Raw genomic sequence first — 21179 nt, forward strand, 5'->3', positions numbered from 1 at the left:
GGATCAATCTACTTTTTCGATCACTCCCCATATAAACCCTCTATTCTGAAAAGTCGTTATATGGAAAAAATTTGCAATTTGCAAAATTTCTTAGCAAAAGTCTCTGCGTAGTAGTATTTCGGCATTCTTAAGTGGTATGAAAACTTTGGACGGGCTGGGGCAATTTTTTGAACTCCCTCTCCCTCAATAGCTCATCATGAAAATGGTCATAATAGTAATTTAACATAGAAAAAATACCTGCACCTAATTTGGACCATCCCGGCCTTGGATCCCGTCTTAATAAGGATTTCCACGAAAACTGTTTTTTTTCAGAGCACAGAGAAGTCTTAAGTTTTTAACCCATAATAGTAATTTCATTCAGTGTGACGCAAAGGTATTTAATGGTCGGCTTTGCTCGACTTTAATATTTTTACATGTTCTTTTTTTCTTCTTTTGCTTTTCGCGTAAGATTAATATATGCGTACAACTTTGAAAATGATTAAATTCTAAATAACTTATGGATATTCTATTATAAGCTGCTAGCGAAAAATCAAGTAAATTGCAAATGTAAAGTATTTAACGAGCTTCTGTAAATGTAATCTTAAGGCAATATCAAATGTCTGCAATTATCATGAATGCCGACCAAAGTCTATTAAAACATTTATTTAATTAATTAATCAATGTCGCAGAGACAATCAAAGTAACAAGTGCTCATGGGATTAAATTTAATTCTGTAATAATTGGATAAATACTAAGATCCGATTCCTCTAGATCGAAAGTAATTTGATTATTGTCAATAGTGGGCGGTAACGATATTTCTCTTTCGTCGATTAGCCTTAAGAACACTTAATTGTCACAACATTGAGGTTATGTCGAAAGTTTGTAATGCCGAGGAAAAAATGATTACGTTCTTTATCAGGTAGCTTATCTGTCTTAGTAGCCGCATAAGTAGGAATCGCGACCATCCAGTCAGTGATCGCGGATTCAGATTTCAAGTGCGATAGAGCTTTCTTTGATTGTACCTCAAAGTGAGTTCTCAGTTGTTAAAGTTGTGAACACAACAATTTGGCACACATCGACTAGGCTGCGTTTACCATCTCCACATTTTTTTCTTTTTTTTTCTTTCTTCTCTCTTATAGTCATCGTGTTACACGAATTGGAGATATACAAAAAAAAACAAACTCTGTTAGCGAACAGCAAAAACCACAAATTTTTGCGGAATTGCGTTCATTTTGTTTATTACTGCAAGCATGTGCTCAGACTAATTTGGTTCATAGTCCATAGCTATAATCTCATTGACAGTAATCTTAGCTTTAATCTAGTATAACCTAGTTTTAAGTAAACGTAGAAATAACATAATTTGTGATCACATATGCATAAGTTGTATGATAATGAATTTTGAGAATTGTAATGCATTCTAAATCAATCGTTGTTATTATGGCGTAGGTAATCCGCACTGCGACCGAAAAGTTTTATTGTGTTCGTCCGATTATTATTAATCCCACTATCTTTCTTGGTTTGGAGCATCCTACAGTATTCGGGAGTATAAGTTGTTCGGCAAATATTTGGTGTCTGATTTTGGAGATGGCAAAGGATGTGAGGAAACGTCTTATTCGTCTCTTAGCAGAATCGGTATCGGAGATATTCCTCATTTTCATGTGATGCCGATCCTTATAAAATAGAACTATGAACACGCGTACCTCCTCGCTCCTTCTTAGCTCCAGTGGCTTATGTGCTGTGCAAATACTTTTGCTTCGTGTTGTCGAGATATTGCCTCCAATGGTAATCCGATTTTTTCTGCGCCCATTACCATGCCAGTCTTTTAAAATGGCTTCGTGACATACCACAGAAAGGTTCAAGATCTAACGTAATCCTCCGGGCTTCTCTGTTTGCTAGATAGTCAGTCCTTTCCTTGCTCTCAATCCCCGAATGACCAGGTACTCATATTAGATGCACTTGCCTAGCCTAGGTTTGCTTGCCTAGCTCATGAAATATTAGAAGGCACTCTAAGGCAAGCCTGGATGTTATTATTTGCCCTTTCAGGTTTTTTATGGCAGTTTGACTGTCAGAGTAAAGAATTGAGAGGCACTTACAGAGATTGCGTAAACTTCTTCTTTGAATACGGGGATAATGTACGCCTAGTCGTACGGCTTCAATCATTAGGTAAATGCTTTGCTAGTAATAAAACTATAAATCGCTTTAACTATCCAAAATTACTAACAATAAGCGATCGAAAATACTGTAAGTTCGGTTTATTCAAGAAACTAATAGAATTATAATTAGTGAATATTATAGAAAACGTGTTTTGTTACAAAATATCGAACATAACCTCATTTGCTAATGATGTTAGATATCAAATCGTATTAAACCTCAACATTAACCAACATTTCATGGAGCTTGATATTACCAGTAGGCTTCATATTGGTGACGAATTTATGGATTTTTTGCTATGACAACTATATAGTGACGCAATAAGAACAAATAAAGCTAAATATAAAGAAAAAAAAAAAATTAAAATTAAATAGTGAAACCATTAAATTAGCCAAAAATTGTCACCTTTTTCCCCTTGTACTCTATACTTAACTATCTCGGTTTTGTTTTCAGATAAATTCAGGTTTTTTTTTTTTTGTGTTTTTCGGCATAACAAGCCTCATAATACATCTGTCTTAGAATGGAAAAAGATGTTCAAGCAATTTTGATTGTGAAACTCACCAGGATATTGTAATAAAATGCTTAGTGGCTTAAATGGAACCATACCAACGCAACTATTCTAATGTAGCATCATTAACGACAAGAACTTGGGAAAAACAGAAAGAAAAAAAAAAAAAAGAAGAAAAGGCAAAAACTAAAAAGTTGAGAAATTTATTTAAAAGGATACCAAAAATTATATGAAAAAGAATAAAGAGACCTCCCAGTGATTTTATGTAAAGGAAAACAATAATAAAAACTGGTAAATAAAAACTAAAAATAACAACTATTAGTAAAACTTCTAATTACCATTGGCTGTGTGTGTGTGTGTGATGTGTGATGTGTGATGTGTGTGTGTGTTTGTGCACACGTATAATGAATTATGGAGGGGGATAAACAAAATTCACAAAATTCAAAACAAAATATTTTCTTATAACACGAGCTAAAACACATACACATAGCTCACGCTTAACATTTTATTTTATCCTCATTACCGAATATCATAGCATCTGTCCAGATGTAATTGCAGTTACAATTTTCCATCTTTCCTTTTCATAGATAATATCATCAGCGTCGTCGTCAACATCATCATCATCATCATCATCATCATCACCATCATGATTATAATGAAAAACATTTTGATAATATTGACGTATCGTTTGTTAAAGGTGACAAAATGCTTATCGTCCTTGTTATCATTGCAATGAGTCTTCTGTCAGGTCACCATCATTATCGTTACCACAGTTTTCTTGTTGTGGTAGTTAGTTCACTTCTTTTTTTTTTTAGTTCGCTTTGATATCATATCTTACCCGAGGCATTCGCCCTGTTTTACGTTTTGATTTTTTTTTTTTTTTATTTTCGGCTACACTCTATGCTTGACTTGACTTATTACACTCTTCGTCACTTGCGGTGCAAATTTGTGCGAACATACGAAGAGATTAAGACATATCCATATTATGCCGATCAAGTGATTCCGAATGACTTTCTGAATCGATTTAAATCTTTCTGTCCATCTGTCCGTATCGATAAATTTTGGACCAGACACGAGACCTCGTGAAAATTAATTGGATTGGATAAAGTTTTAGTCCACTCCCTATATAAAGTCTTATTTTCAAAAGCCATTAGGTAGTGTAAGGTATTTAAAGGTCGATCTTGTCCGACTACACTGCTGGGAATCATTTGTTTTTCTTGTATTTCAAATTTATTGGCTTCCCTGCGGTCTTGTTTTTCATATCACATTGATACGATTTAAAAGTGCGTTTATCATTGATGATTTTTGTTTACATATGCACGTGTACATATATATGTTAGTATGCTAACAATTGGGTAAGTAAAAGCTGCAATTTTTAAGCTTGAAACACGGATTTGAAAGAAACAAGTGAATATACGATAGAAAAATAATGAAAGAAATATAGTAAATGTAATAGGAAAAAAATTATTACTCGTCTCGAAGGACGAAAAAAATTCTTGCATTTTTTATACGTCATACTCTTGTAGTGGGAGGACTTAAGGTATGCCTTACGCCACTTATGATACAAGGATGTATTAGGTTTGCTGCGGATGTACGCAACACCGAGAAGGACTTGAGATAGATCAACTCAGCTTGTCTGTCCATCTGTCCGTCTTGTTTTCTTACATTCAACCTACAGATAATTTAGTAAACCGAGCGGGTTTCGCTCAATGGCGATTAAAAATGGATTGGATTGGAAAATTTTTATGAACAGTCTTCATAAATACGCTTTTAAAAAAAAGTCTTTATATGAAAATGTTGCAATTTTAAATAGTTTTTGAAGAAAATCGGTAAGAAATCGAATACTCACATATAAAATATATACGAAAAGTTTGAATTGGATGGAAACTATTTTTTGAATCAACTTCCATAATTATCTTTATAATTTTTTTTGTTAATGAAAATTCGTCAGTAGTAGGCCTTTGACATGGAACGTAACCTTATCAAATATGGGCGAAGCATAGATGTATGTTTTGGATATTACCTCATAAAAATTGTATGCATATGTACATACATACATGTATATATTTATGGATATCTACATTTTTTTTTTTTTTTTGAAGGTGACCAAAGTCTTTTAGAGATGCCCTCTATAGATTTGATACAGTGATGGTCGAGGGGACAGGCATAACCTATTTTGACAACTGCAGCCGATATGCGTAATCACAAACAACAGAGCTTTATAGAAACGTACCTCATCGTGCCAGAAAAATAAGACACTAACAGAACGGTTTCGTCGGCAAATCGAATCCGTTCCTCGGTAAATGTCTTTTGAAAAGACGTCCATTACAGCCACATATATGTTTGAAGCTGCAATGACTGCAAATAATAGGGAAAGTTGCTCTTAACCATAACTTAAAACTGCGTGGACGTTTTCTTATTAAGTGTGGGTGCACAATAGAGCCATTATGGTGGCGTGATTGTCCGCATTCGTAGCCAAGTCAGTGTTTGTGTGCGCAGGACGGTATAGTTTACGTTGGCCGTCATTGTAGTGACTGTTCAGTAAATAAGGGCATGACACTTATCAATTCGGCACACAGACTTACACACACACATACTTGTTTGCGGTTACCTCCCTATTCTCCTTTTCTTTCCTATCTTGTTTCTGATAGTCACCTTTTACACGTATAGGCGCCATGCGCTGAATCATTAGTCACATCAAAAAAAAAAAAAGAAAGAAGAAGCAAAATTTGAGGGAACCTATCAACTTGTATATAACTTCCCACTCGGAGAGAAGTGAACCTGGGCGATAGGTTCCTTCACCGTACCTGTTGCTGTTTGTTTAAGCAGCTGTTAAAGCAACGTCACTTCTATACCAGGCATTAGACAGGAAGCGTTATAGATCGCGAAAAGACAGCGACGTTACCTAAGTGACGCATCAATGATACTGAGCTATCACCTCAAATGGCATGCTTAGTTACACGATAACAGCTCGCAAAAGCCACAGATTGTCATGCCCTTAGAAGAGGTCTCATAAAATCCTAAGCGAATAAAATCGTTTCCTACTTCGCTTATAGCCTTAGAGTAAACTGTGCTTAGCAGAGCATCATTTCTCGAATAAAATTTTTTTACTCTTTTAATTCTAATCTGAATCTTTCTTAAATACTGCATAAACTCGACCTTTATAAGAGCGCCCCCTAGTTGAAGAAAATTTTTTATAATAAAGCAAAACAAAATTCAAGTCTATTCTGTTAAAGAAGGAATTTGACCCGTGTATGCGTGTGTTTGCTCTCATATTTCCAGTAAAGCCACTTAATCAAAACGTATTAAATCAATTAAGGTCATTAAGTTTGAATACAGTTAATCTTATATGTATTTAATTAACTACATGTAGACATTCAACGACAACAAACCCGCCCCCATATACTTTTCATTATTATTACATTCATTCTCCACTCATAAATATGTTTCAAATATTGCTAAAGATTGTTTCTTAGGAAAGCAATCCCCCTGGGAATATATTGTAACGTAGCATAGTTGATATATGTTATTCTATGTATTTTTACGTATTATTCGATTATATATATATCTATATATATTAAGTGTATTTGCGGGACCCCAAGGGTAAAGTGTCATGTTGTTTCAATTTTAGTGGTTAATAAATAAATCGACATAAATAAAGTAAATTTCCGAACACAACAAGAGGCCACCCATTTCAAGTGTGAACAGCAGCAACAAGAATAATAACAACAACAATAACAACATCAGTAATAATAAATATAGCGGAAAGTCGAAAACACCCTCGCACATAGCTATACGTGAATACATTTTGTATACATGTGTTTGCATGTATTTATACCGACATTTATGGGAGAGGAGCGAACGACATTGCAACAATAGGTTAAAAGGCGAACACTTTTTGATGTGGGGATCATCGAAGGCGTTCTTAATGAATGTACAGACATCAAGAGAGAAATACTTACAATTTTTCCTCAAGTAAGAGTTACAGTTGAATAAATGAATTAACCGCTAGACTACTTCGATATCTTATAAATGCATTTAAAAAAACGGTATATGCTCCGGGAGGAAGAAAATGAGCTTTAGAGGATTTTGCTCTAAACTAAAAATAAGATAGTTATGATAATGGATGATATAATCTAAAAGATCTCGTCGGTTTGTCTAGCCTGCTCTTTTCCATTGATTCCAAACTGTCATGCGGTCGATGCGGTCTTAAAAAATAAGATGCATTTGTTTACATATTGTTTCGAAATCAATTTCATCGCCTTCGTTGCCTTTATAACACTCAAATAATTCTACTTGGCTTCGAGATCTACCATTGCAAACCTTGGTTCGAAAGTGAACCATAGCTAGGGCAGTAGATTCCGTCCGTCGGTTTGTCTTTATAAAGGCAAGGCACGTGTATTTCTTTCACTTGCAACTGACTGTCAGGTGTCCGTGGGAGAAAAATTTAAAACTCTCCCATAGCTCCCCAGCTAGCTAGCTCAGCAATGATACGCTCGACTCCGTCACTACAACCTCCGACAAATCTCCAAGTGGCACTTAAGAGCGGCTCTAAAAATAATAGAAGGCGCTGTTCGATAGTCAGGCAGACAGCGAAGAAAGAGGGGCAGAAATCACGCCGAGCTACGCAAAGGTGGAAGGAATTCATAGTGCATAACATCAAGATAATCCAAGAAAGCTGTTAACAGCCTACTTGGCCGCGGTTTTTTCGATTTCGGCGCACCTTTTGCACGATATTTGAGTCGTATGGGTAAATCCAGGTCTCATCTCCGGAAAATTTCCCGTAGTAAAAATCGGGAAAAATATTTTTTATGTTATACACAACCAGGCGCCACTGAAACGCTAATGACGTTTATTATGCGAAATTTGACAAAGATATCTGACATATCCGCCAAACTTAACTTGAATTTTTTAATAAATTTATAATTATTATGAAAATTAGTGATTTAATAAAAGAAATAATCAGATGACTTCAAAAAGTGTTGTCGGTCATTAATCACTGCTTTTTTGCTTACTTTTCCCTCGAGAATATGAACAAACTCGTCGTTGAAAAGACGACTCGTTTATTTAGGTTATTTAATAAAGACCTTATCTCCGCGACAATATCACAGGAACCGGTATGTTTCCACGCCGGAATGCCAGCAGATTGCCTAGTGGATAAAATGTGCGTCTATGAAGCCGGCAAATCCGAGCAGATAATACTTCAATTAGGACTGCCGTGTGAGTTCAGTTTGGTAAAATCACAACACTCACCGATCGGGCATATACCTCCTTGGTCTAGGTCGCACCATATGTATCCTTCCCTTACCCCTTTCTCACTGACAATCTCCCGCTTAGGCATTAAGAAGCTCGAAGCTATGGAGTTGACATACCCGAATTCAATTCTCCGCAGACCGCAATTCAATAACTTTTGATGCGTGGCCTTGGTTCGGTAAAGGCACAACTGTCGCCGGTCAGACAAACAACTCCCAGACTGCGCATATGCTACATATTGGTCTTTTCCTTCTTAAAGCAGTTATAACTTATTCCTATGTATTTAAAGTGCGATAAGTATATTTTAGCTTCACCTCGTTTTCTTTTATAGCAAGCAGTTTATTATTCTCTTGTGAGTATTATATTCCGAAATGGAACGAAATGGAATTGGAATATCAGATTCGAAATAGCTTAGTTGACATATTTCGAATGTGATCAACTAACCGATTCGCTAGACCAATTGGTATTCCAACAGAAGTATGGAGAAGAAGAAGACGACTACTGACTTCCTTCTTCTGGATCGAACCGACGATAGGTAACACATCACCGTCCGTTATAAAATTTGTCGTCATCCGCTAGAATTGCAGGATATAGGTGTCGAATTGAGAATATTTTGATAGCAGATCGGCCGTTTCATCCGATGACCATTAACGATAGGTTATTTAAGTTAAGTATAGATATTTTAATTTTAATCCTAAGTTCTTTAGCAACCTTAGCTAAATAATAAAAGGAACCTGAAATGCAGAATATGAATCAACAGAGTAAGGACGCATGGAATAGTCGCTGAAGCTACCCCGGCACTGTTAATTCGGATAAGAATTTTTTAAAAGCAAGAAGGAACAAAATCCGTCCTCACCAACGTTACACTGTCACTTTTCAAAGCTACTGAGATGGAACATAGCCTCAATGCTAGTCAATCAACCCGGTTGGAGTCTGTTTCATGCTCTCGGCTACCAATAGAGTTTTAGCATTGAGCCTGAGCAGAGCGTTTAGCAGTAGTAGTAGTAATAGTTGTTTTCTGATGATCTTGGGAAACGATAGCTTGGATTTGGCTAGCTGAAACGGCAAAGCAGATCCAAAGGCAAGAGTGACTATGGTAGCGTAAAGTAATGCTAAACTGTAAGCAACAGGGGAGTCAGGGACCCACTCAATCGATATCACTTATGCTGCTTAGAGGAATTTCGTGTGTCTCTGAGAAGAATCTAAGTAGTTGTGATCAGAAGACGTGACTGCTGGGTACTGCCCTTGAGAAGTATCCTAACGGCTGTAGCGAATAATTAGAGGTGATGACAGGCCATGGCACTCGCCAGAGTGGATTTATTTGCCATACACTTTAAATCGATCTGGGAAACCAGGCGAAGTGAGGTCTCTAGCTTATAGGAATTGCCTGACTCCCTGATCCGTTGTATGTTGTGTCGATGGACATCGCGCGGCTAATAAGGCACGATGCAGATCCTCGTATTAATCGCTCGCGTATCGACTATTTTTAAGGGCGGACTGTGTTCATTAGAAAGCTTGTTGTTTATATGCTAAAAGTACTTGAATGAAAGGATGATTTCATGCTCTTCCAGCCAAGCATAACAACGCAACTGTTGTATAAAAGTCACTTTACAATGATCCTTTGTAAATTATTGAAATTTATTTTCTTCCATAACTAATTGTAAAGATTTTTCGGGGTTTGAGGTTTTCTTTCTTTTTTTTTTTTTTGGCAACAGTTTTATAACAAAATTTTTACTGATTCAAATTTGTCCGACAGTAAGCGGCTCTTAAGAAATAAGTCAACTAGATAATGTTGCACTTGAAATATTGTTTTTCATTTCAACGGATAATAAAGATCAAAAGTTTCAAGAGATTCCTTGTATTTCTATTCTGTTTAGTTCAATTAGAAAACAATAGCAAAATAGTGAAACGGCTTAAAAGTAAAGGTTTTATTAGAAACTGAAGAAGAAAGGAAAAAAAAAATAAAATCAATGAATGAACATACAGAAAGCAACACGTTGCAATAAATAACGGTCAAAGGGTGTAGCAATAACAAGCAACCAAAACAATAACAATAGATTGAATATTCGTTCATACATACTATGAGATTTAGGAGCGTACTCTCTCTTCCTCTCTCTCTCTCTCTCTCTCTCTCTCTTTCTCTCTCTCTCTTTGTGTTAATCATAATAAAGGATATAAACGCCCCAGGTGAACTAAATACAAATTCAACTTATGCATGTATTCGGCGCAATAAGCCTTACTAGCCTTATATTATACTATACTATACTACTTGCCATGTTAAGGCTTTTTCTAATAACACGCCGGTGGGGGGTTCAACGGCTTTTCTTTTGTTCACTTTAAATTTTGCAATATCGCTGTAGTGAGTGTCATAGGAAAAAAAAAAAAAAAAAAAAAAGCAAAAAAATTCTCATTAGTTTATTGTTATGTATTAATAATTACATTGCACACAAACACACACGCACACATGCTGTACGCTATACCCTTATCTATACATATATAGGTTATACATATAACAGATTTTGTCTACATTGATTAAATTCCTTTTTTTTTTAAGGAGTACGCGCGCAAAATTTCTTTATCGACATATACTTAACTCGGTTATTGCATGTCACACATATGCCAAAATTGGTCTGCGCTTTGATAGACTTTAAAATTCATAAAAGGCAGTTAGGTAGTAGTTACGTTAGTAAATTTTAAAGAGGCGTTAAACACTTCTATGGTTATTGTAGTTGACTCCTGTGGTGTCAAAAAAATATAATGAAAAATATTATTAAAAAAATATTTACTTTTTTTTTTTTTTAAAGAAACTCAGAAAAGGTATGAATAAAAGAAAAAATTAATTATTATATAAAGAGTACAAATTTTGCAAGTCTTAAATGCGGAATGTGTAGAACAATACTGTTACTGTTTTGGCCGATGCTGGGTTCATTTCCGATTTTCATCAGCAATGACTTTGTCTACATGACTTAAAGGATTTACATTAATTGGTTCCATGACAAATCTATCTATAAATTTTTCCAATTGTCTTAAAATATTTGATCGGTGAAGATTGAAATCGTTGCCGTATGTTAATGGTCTTAATTGGGATGGCGTAAGTAGTTATTAATCGAAAAATATTTACAACAAGTAAGGACATTATAGTCGGGCAAGGCCGATCATTAAATGCCCTACACGACATTGTCTAACACAATTCTTATTTTTGCATGAAATAACTATTATGGGCCAATTTTCGCCACCACATATTAAAACATCGATTTTTCTCTCAATTTTCGTGAAAATCATTATTAGGGTAAGATCCAGAAAATAGACCGAGATGGTCCAAATTTACTACAGCTAATGTTATTATGTTAAATTACAATCATGAAGCATTGAAAACTTTTTGTCGTATGAACTTAAGTATTCTTTATACGAGGGAGGGTTTAAACATTGCCCCAACCGGTCCAAAGTTTTCGTACCAATTTACAATGCCCAGATACTACTACTTAGCTTATATGAGCGAGAAATTTTTAAATTTTTTAAATTGTTTTTCATATAACGACTTTCCAGAATAGGGCGTTATATGGGAAGTGGTCGGACCATGTTCAACAGCGTTCGTCTCTGGGTCAAAACATGTCACAGTGTCAAATTTCATTGAATTTATATGAACGGACATCAGTCGGACAGACGGACAGATAAGTTTAGATTAGTCCGGATTACATATGACCGCACTAACTTAATACACCTTGTACTGCCAGCAGTGTAGCGTATAAATAGATCAGCTTTCAGGTTATGCTCTATTTTCGCGTTTCCATAAAAATGCTATTCAAAGTCATTTCATGCGACAAACTCTTCAGTTAATACGGGACTGATTGAGATTATAAAGGTTATCTTCGATTGTTCCGTTTCACACAGGTCCTAAATTCTGATTCGATAGTCGATTGTTGATTTTCGAAATGACAGAAGAAGAAGAGGTAATCGTAAATGGTCGCTTTTTCTGACAAAACCCATTCACTGGCCTAAGCACATTTATAAGTAAATTTTATTTTAAAATTTTTTGAAAAAGTTATAAGCCTTACGTTTGTGGAAAGAGTCACAAAATTCTATTACATTCGTTATTTTACTTACAATGGACACACACACACACACGCGCGCACACACACACACACACCACATTTCCATGAACGGGCGTAGTCATCGCACTTTTAATAAAAATTTCAAAGCTAAACGGAATGCAGTCCTGAGTAATGCAATTGTAAGCAGCATTTGCAGCGAAATACCCGACTGTTGCATTCTTTGCGAAAAGGTTAACTGAAATGTGGTTAATTATTTCGCCATTCAACCATTTCTCCTTTGAGTAGTAATGAGAGACAAATAATTTTTCTATAATACAGATATAAAAACTTTTTCTTCTTCTTCTGTTATTCGGCACGTCTACAATCGAAGCCTCGATGATATGTATACAAGAGGACCAATATGAACACAAACACCTTTGTCTGGCTCTTAATGAAGTCAGGATTAGTTTTCGTATATCTTCATTATTTATTGTTTATTTCATCATTTCTTTACATTTCGTAATTAAACTATACTTAATAAATGTCTCGTTCACTTTTGCGTCTTGTGTACGTCCGCCATATTTTTATATCACAGGGTATATTAAGTTAGTGCGGACTTACCTACGTACGTAGAAGGGCTTAAAATAGAACCAACTTTTATTATATCAATCGACTTGTAAACCTTGTCTGTCCGTCTGTCACAAATTTACATGGAAAGATGCTAAAACCTATCAGAAAAACATAATTTCATTCCGATTGTCGGCGACGTGGATATATGCTTTCATATTATTTACTAATCCTGAACTCTAAAAAGGAAACACAATTACAATTATCATGAAATCAATTTGTATGTAACTTACCTTTTTTGAAGGATGCGCACGTTTTATAATTTTCTTTGCTAATCATTTTTATTATTCAAATAAAAAATTATAAAATTTACGTTGCAAATTTCGATTTTGATAATTTTATTTCTATCTTTCTAAGCCAATCTGTCCGTCTGTTCGTCTCATGTCTGCTCACGTAAATTTGTGTGCAAGCTGCAGATGTTTTATTCTATTGATAAATTCATAAAAGTACTTGCGATCGATTTAAGCCAGTTTGTCCGTCTGTCTGTCTCGTTTTCTTGTGGTCAACCTACGGGCAGGAAATTCTTAAGGTATTTTGATGAAATTTGGTATAGTGTACTTGCCGACGGACGCACGCAATTACAAATGGTTCGGATCGGATAAATTGTAGGGTGATGCAGGCTACTTACAGTGACGTGTTCTGACATGCTTCCTGAATCGATTTAAGGTTGTCTCTCCATCTGACCGTCTCGCTCTTTTGTGGTATAGGCCGCAATTTTTGAGGTATTTTTGAGACGGTACAGTGACACGTCTTCTCGGCAAAAGTGGCTAAATAGTTGTATTTCGGTATTCTAAATTCGTATGAGAACTTCGGATCGGTTGCGAAATATTTGAATCTCTTCTCATATAATAAAAACTGGAGTTCATATGACAAAAGGGTATAATTTTCAATGCTTTATGATGAAAATTACAGCTTAATAGTAATCTAATATAAAAGAACTAATTGTACCAAATCCGGACCACGTAGGTCTATTTTTTGGATCCTACCCTAACAAGACTTTTCACCCACATTATGGGAAAAGTTATAAGTTTTAATATGTGGTGTCGAAAATATAGTAATTTCGCCCAAGATAAGAATTGTGGTGTAGGGTATTTATTAATCGGCCTTGCCCGACTATAATGTTCTTACTCGTTTTTTTTACTAATTTTTGCATGTTACTCGCCCGCCACGTAGGTCAGAACAGCGTAGAATGAATTTCGTAGTGTAAGAATTAACGGAGTACAAGTGTATGGAAGTGTATAATGAAAAAGCTGAAAATTATGAAAGTTAGTAGAATGTGAGTAGGACTAGATTCATAATTTGGCTGAGAATGTTTATACATACTGTTGACAAGCTTAAAAAAAAAAAAAACAAGAGAAGATGACGGAATAAGTCGCTAAAGTGCTGCGATCATGAAGATCACTTATAGATAATTTGCGTAGTGTAGAATGGCGAATTGAAATGACAACATTTGGAGATAGAATGTGATCAGGAAAGTTGCAAAATCCCACACATACATAAAAAGGGCTTGTTGCTATGGTAATATTGAATAGATGATCATTTCATTTGGTGTGATTAAACACCAGCCTGTCAATAAGGCAAATAGTGTCTCGTCTGAGACCGCAAATTGATAAACCAAGGAGCTTTATTCATTAGCGGATGTAAAGAGAATAAGTGATGACTATAAGGAGAATTATTGCATCGCTGTTGACAACAAAAAAACTAAGTGTTAGAGGACGATCATTGAAACGTACTGATCTGATAGATGCAATATTATCTGCATTGGTGTTGCCATGAACACCCAGGTGACTATGGATCCAAGGAGAACTATCACAAGGGAAACCTTTTACAAGGCAATCCATGATCTTTCCTGATATTGACATTATTTTATTAAAATACCTAAAATCCCTACGTAAATTTTCCTCTTCTTCTTCTTCTATAGAATTCCTGTCTCTCTTCTTCCACTATGGGAAAAAGAGTAATTGATGCTTCTCTCGAATTTTTATTTGAAACAATTGATTTGAAGAATCTGTTCTTTTTTTCTAGTAAAGCCTCAGCCTAAAAAAATGTGGGCCATCTTGATGGGCTGACGTCAATCTTCAATTTGGCAAAATTGCTTGCAAACATTGAATGATATACAAGACTCGTTTGCCTATATAATATATATATATATATAAATATATATAGTTTTTAAAGTAGAAACGATAATGAATACCATAAGCGTATAGGCGGTAACTGTATTTATAGTAAACCTCCTACACATCAACATATGTATTAAAACAAATATAATTTATGCAAATGAAATAATTTGTCCAGATTGTCAGTTTGAATCATCATTCGTCATCATCATCATCATTATCATCATCAACAATAACAACAACTTGAAATGAACAACAATTGGTTTTGATTAAAAGGGGGGGGCAGAAAAAAAAAAAGAACGAGAACGAGGACAATTTTTATGTTATACTACGAATATAAGACTAATTTGCAACAATTTAATTAAGTTTTATTTACTTATACACAAAAGCATATCAAAGTAATTGAATGACAAGAAAAACAAATTTTTTTTTTTTTATATTTTGCTGACAATAAATACAGCGAACGAGCAAATATGGTATCAGGGTGAAATGATATGATATGAGGGTCATAGATTAGGTTAAGTGATGTGGAAAAGATTGCATAAAGAGTTCAAGTGGTCTGCGGTTTCAATTAGTGGCGGACGGTATTTGTTTCATATTCAAACGTTAACAATGAGAAGAAACATTTTTTACTCAAACTTAACGAGTGTTCGTATAAACGAGAAGGACTTGTTAAATTATTATAGATTTGAAAATTTATTGCTTGAGGATGTTCTTCTTTTTCTTTTTCTTTTTTCGTTTCTTTCTATTTTGCTCTACACCTTTAATAGATTTATTATATTTTATTTAATCAGAAAAGTTTTTCGTTTGCTTTGAAATTTTCTTGTTTGCATGTTTTTTAGTAATTCGTCATTGCCTGCGGGTTGTCTATGTTTCTTTGCATTATTTGTTTGATTTTCGATTTAGTTTTCTCCTCTTGTTTTTCTTTTTTTTTTTTTTTTGTATCCATCACCGAAGGATCAAGAGGTGTATTCATATTGTCAGAATATTTGCAACGCCCACAAGTTATATATATATTCTTGATCAGCATCAAATTGTAAGTCGATTTAAGTATGTCCGTCTGTCCATTTATCTAAGGTCTGGTGTAAACATTCTCCTGGCATCTATCGACTTCAAATTCGGCAAACACATTGGCAGTTCTGGGGTGCAGGTCAAATCGGTCGGAGGGTACGCCCACAGCAGCACGTACACTGTGCACACTTTTTTTTTTCACAAGCAATAGAAAATTGGTTTTTTTGCTCATTACTCATAAACTATAGCAGATAACTATACAAAAACTTGAACTCACGGGTTCATGGGCAATACTGCAGCAGCTACACAAAGATGGAAAAATGTTGACCACGCCTACCCAATATTATAGTGTACTAATATTTAATTTTTTTTTGTCAATGCCTTTGCAAGGCGCAGAAACAAGCCTCAAAAAGTCCATGAACCTTTTAACTTCTTGCCCCGGATTCAAATTTGAAACGCATCTAGACATGTCCGTCTGCCCATCGCCTCCAAATTTGTAGAAGAATTCGGAAGCGGCTTAAACAATTCCAAGGACGCGTCTATGCGACGAAAACTTTCATTTTGCACATGGAAAAAGATCAGTCACGCCCTCTCGATATCACGGACCGCGAAAAATTCTTTTATTTCTTTTATCTTATGTAGGATAAAGGTGATGGGTATAAAAGATTCGTTCACAATCGAATATAATTTTCATACGTGTTTTGTTTTCCTTGTAATGTAAACACTTGTGTGTGTGTAGGTTTAGTTGCTTATTTCAGGGGATCTCTTGATAAATTGCTTGAGTTAATGACATGAGTCTTATAATCGATTTAGTTATAGTTTATATAGTATTTCTTAAGAGAAATATTATCATCGATTCTGAAGTGTTTGTATAAAATTTGTTTTATTGTTTAATGAAAAGGTGATAGTTGATGTGCGATAAAATAAATAAATTGTATACGCATTTCAAGAGGTTATGTTCCTATTATGCATTTCCTATTACCAGAGCAGCAGGCATTTTTAAGTAAATCAATATTATCCGCTGTTCGATTTCCGGATAGGAAGTCTAATAAGAAAGATGCCTGATGTAATGGTGATCATAATGCTGCTAATCAAATCCAGAGATATATTTTCAAATGAAGACAATTACAATTAAGAGACTTTTCATCTCATCACAGTATTCTGCCAGAGTCTAAATCGATAGGTTTTTAATAGAACTGGAGCTGAGGTTTGGCGGAAAGCTTCTTGCCATAGGGTTCTTTAACATTTCCAATGAACACATCATTTGCGCTGATTTCATAGTAGAATTAATGCTTTCTTGAAAACGAAATGAAAATATTATAGCGGGTGTAATGATATAAGTTTTCCTTTATAGCGGTAATGAATATGGCAAGATCACCATGTAATGTTTTATAGATAGTAGAGGAGAGGAAGAATTTTGTAGCTATGTAACGGGCGTCAAGGCATCTAGGACATCTTCTCCCCAATCAATGGTTAGCAATGGTCTTTAGCTAATAGTGTAAGGATATAGTGTCGGAAATTTGTAAGGTGTTGTGTCCTGAGTAACAGAGGATTGTCTATGAATCCAATGTTAGTGTGTAGAGTTATCCTTTCACCGAAAATGCCATTCAACGTTTTCGCGAGCGTTTGTTTATTTGTCTCCTTGTTAGCGTTGCACGCTACACTATGCATGCAATACAATAGAAGAAGAAGCACTTATCCGATCATCAGTGTATTTATCGTCTAATAGAGTTTTGTATAAGTTTTTTTATCACTTACATAGAGATCTTAAAATCTACCCAAGTAAATAATAAGCGTTAAGTGCTTGCAGGTATTTTGATCAGCGACATCTATTGATGAAAACGTTAAGTAATGCGACGTATGAATGTATATAATGGGTTAATTCGATAGATTTGACCTCTCTCTGCATAAAACAACGGTTTTTCATTTTGCTTTATTGAGTTACTCCATGAACACCGACGCTAACCATGGAACTCTCAAAATTGGTAGTTAATTAAAAGAAATCTGCTGCCGAAGCCCATCAAACACTTTTAGAAGCTGGTAGTGGTGCTGCTCCATCATATCCCAATTGTGGGTTTTGGTTTCAAAGCGGCTTAAAAATGGTGAGATTGATGTCCAGGACAGAGAATGGGTTGAAGTACCATAAAAGTTCAAAGACAATGATCTATAAGACTTATTGGACAAACATCCGGCTCAAACACTCACAGAACTTTCAAATACCTTTGCAGTTGATGAATCAACTGGTTTTATACGTTCACATGCGTTGGGAAGGATGCAAAATGGGGGAAAATGGCTGCTATGCGAATTGGCTGAAAATGCAATGTCGAACACTTTCACGGTCGCGGTTTCATTGCTTGTCAGGCAAAAAATGAAGAGTTTTTTGTGGCGTATTGTGATTGGCGATAAAAAGTGGATCTACTATGAGAATTGCAAACATAAACGATTTTGCAGATTCGTGCTGGAGAGGCAGCCACAGAGGCAGATGTCGAAGCAGAATATTGATGATCATAAAATTTTGCTGTGCCTATGGTAGGATCAGTAAAGTGTAGGGCGTTACGAGCTCTTAAAAGCCATTAGCACTGCTGTTACAGATGTCTACCTACGTCAGTTGTACAAATTGAACGATCTGTGGTTGCAGAAAAGATCACCAACAGCTGCTAATAGACGCAAAGTCATCCTGTTGCATGACAACGATCGGCCACAGGATCAGTAAGGTGGGGTATATTGCGTGTTCATTAGACCGAATGAAACTGTTACTTCAGATATTTACCGACGTCTGCTATACGACGACATATTGTTGCAAAATACACTAACCAAAGCGGCCAACATGCGCGAAATCATCCTTTTGCTTGACAATGCTCGGCCACGCGTTGCAAGAGTTGTCAACGGTACACTGTTGTAGCTCGAATGGTACGTTCGTGCCGCACTCAGCGTACTCACCAAACATAGCGTCTTCTGATTACCACTTGTTTAGATCGTTGCGGTATGGCTTGGCTGGTACGCTATGTCGAAATGCTCAAGAGCTGCGGAAATGGATCGATAAGTGGATCGAAAAAGTTGTAAAAAATGATGGAAAATATTTTGATCAATACACACCGTAACAACTTTTCTTAATAAATGCGATTTGGAAGAAGAAATTTTGATCAAAATACATGCAATTTCCCACTATTTAATAATATATTCCCGGCCATCCGCAAACCATTGCTTTGTTTAACTCATTAAAAGAGCTTCGGGATCTGTTGTAAGTAATTCTTAGTTTAGCATTGACTCGTGTGGAAATATTGCTGAACGAATCGGGTTTCGTATTAATTTTAATGCATTTATTTTAGTAAAGTTGGTTAGTTCTCTCGAGCCAATTAAATTTGGTCTAATCCTCTTATTTTTGTTTTTCTTTTTGGATATATATTTAATTTACGCTTTATATCCCGCGAGTATACTGTCACTTAATTATTTGTCACTTAATTGGATTTTAATTTAATATATTTATCACACATTGCTTTCTCTCTCTCCCTCTCCTTCTTGTTCTCTTCGTGCGCGTGTAAGCAACTTGGCGACATCCCCCTTATAGTATTTATTACAAAAAAAAAAAAATTGACAGCATGGAGTGATGGTTAGCGATTAATTAAATGAATGTAAAGAATTTTAAAACCAAACATATTGGGCAGAAAATTACATACACGCGCGGATATATATAAATATATATATATATATATATATATATATATATATATATAAATATATCTCACCATGGTTGCCAATATTTAATTGAAACGGAATACTTTTACATTAAAACTGGGTATGAAAGGAATGTGGCGTTGTATGCACACACACACATACACACACACACACATACACACACACACACACAAACACACGCATATACATTCCCACGTAACACTAGAAAATTAATACAAGTAAAAGGAAATTTCATAAACATGTTGTCAGTTAATAAAATTGTGAATGTATATGTATGTGGTGGCCTCTTTGTGTGTGTGTGTGTGTGTGTATGTGTATATGTTTTTCAAGTATGATATTTCATATGTATTGTAAGTTAATTGGGAATAGAAAGATAATGGTTACTACGATAATCATGACGATAACGATGACGATGATGATGATGATGAGGCAATGTTGATGACAAATACTGTGGCGTCTATATGCATCATATTGTTAAAATAATATCTATGATTATGTTACGCCAAACTGGCGGCATGTTTATAATAATTTCTTATTTTATTAGAGCAAGAACAGGGAAATGGAGAATAAGATAAGAGCCAATCAAAACGGTTGGAGATTTTTATGCCCTGCAACACGTTTAGTATAAGCCTATGTTTGCTTTGTGTGGAAATATGTGACACTCAGACCCACCTTTTTTTTTTGGTCATATTGATAAATTCAGAATGTGAGACAAAGAAATTTAAGTCTGTCTGTCGGTTTGTCTGTTTCGTTTTTTTGCTGTTAACCTACAGGCAACGAATTTTTAATAAATTTTCATGGAATTTGATGCAGTGACGTGTATTGGCCCAAGGACGAACGCTATTACAAGTGGTTCAAATCGGACCACTTTGCTACGATAGTGTAGTGTACTTACAGCGATGGCATCATTTCCCGAATCGATTTAAGGATACCTGTCCATCTGTTCATCTCGTTTTGTAGTGGCACTGACCGGAATTTTTAATTTATTTCGATGAAATTTGCTATAGAGATGGATTGGTCCAAGGACAAGAACGCTATTAAAAATTATTTGGATCGGACCACTTTTCTAGGATTGTGTAGGGTACTTAATGGTACGTCGCGTTTTGTTATATATATATATGTATTTGTTGTGCTTAACATTTTTAAAGTCTTATAACAAGCAAAACAGAAAGCAGGCTACACAGTTATATATAATAACCTATTCAAATAAAGTGTCTCCCTTTGCCAAGACCAATAATAACGGATAAAAACGCATAAGCATATACATGCAAGGAATTATGCTCGCACATATACGAAATAAATATTCATTGGTTGTTTCCTGTGCGAAAATGTACGCTTTACGCGATAATAATAAAAACAGTAGTAGTAAAAATAATAAATAAACAATAAATAAATAAATTACTAAACAAATTGATTTAAAAAAAAAAAAAAAAATAGTTTTATTCGCCTTACCCTTCATCTTTCAATACTAAATTTATCTTGTGTAAATTATTTAATCTTCACAAACGTGTTCTGGGCAATCACTTTGTCGTCTAAGCGAGGCAAAGTACATCTTTCAATATATCCGTCGGAGGATTGTACAATTGTACCGATGTGATCTTTTTTTGTGGCATTTTGGCACAACTGTACATTTTACCAAAGTGTTATTGACTTAGATCGGTACATGTGTTAATGGGTATATGTGTTTCCAGAGGACGTAAAGATCATTTAGTGAAGACCATGAGGACAAAAAAGAAAAAATTTGTTTCTTTCTTGGTCCCTTTTTCACCGATCGAGAAATATTGATTTTTCTACGTATCGACAAAT

This window comes from Glossina fuscipes, unplaced genomic scaffold, assembly GCF_014805625.2.
Source record: "Glossina fuscipes isolate IAEA_lab_2018 unplaced genomic scaffold, Yale_Gfus_2 114, whole genome shotgun sequence".
NCBI classification, from domain to species: domain Eukaryota; kingdom Metazoa; phylum Arthropoda; class Insecta; order Diptera; family Glossinidae; genus Glossina; species Glossina fuscipes.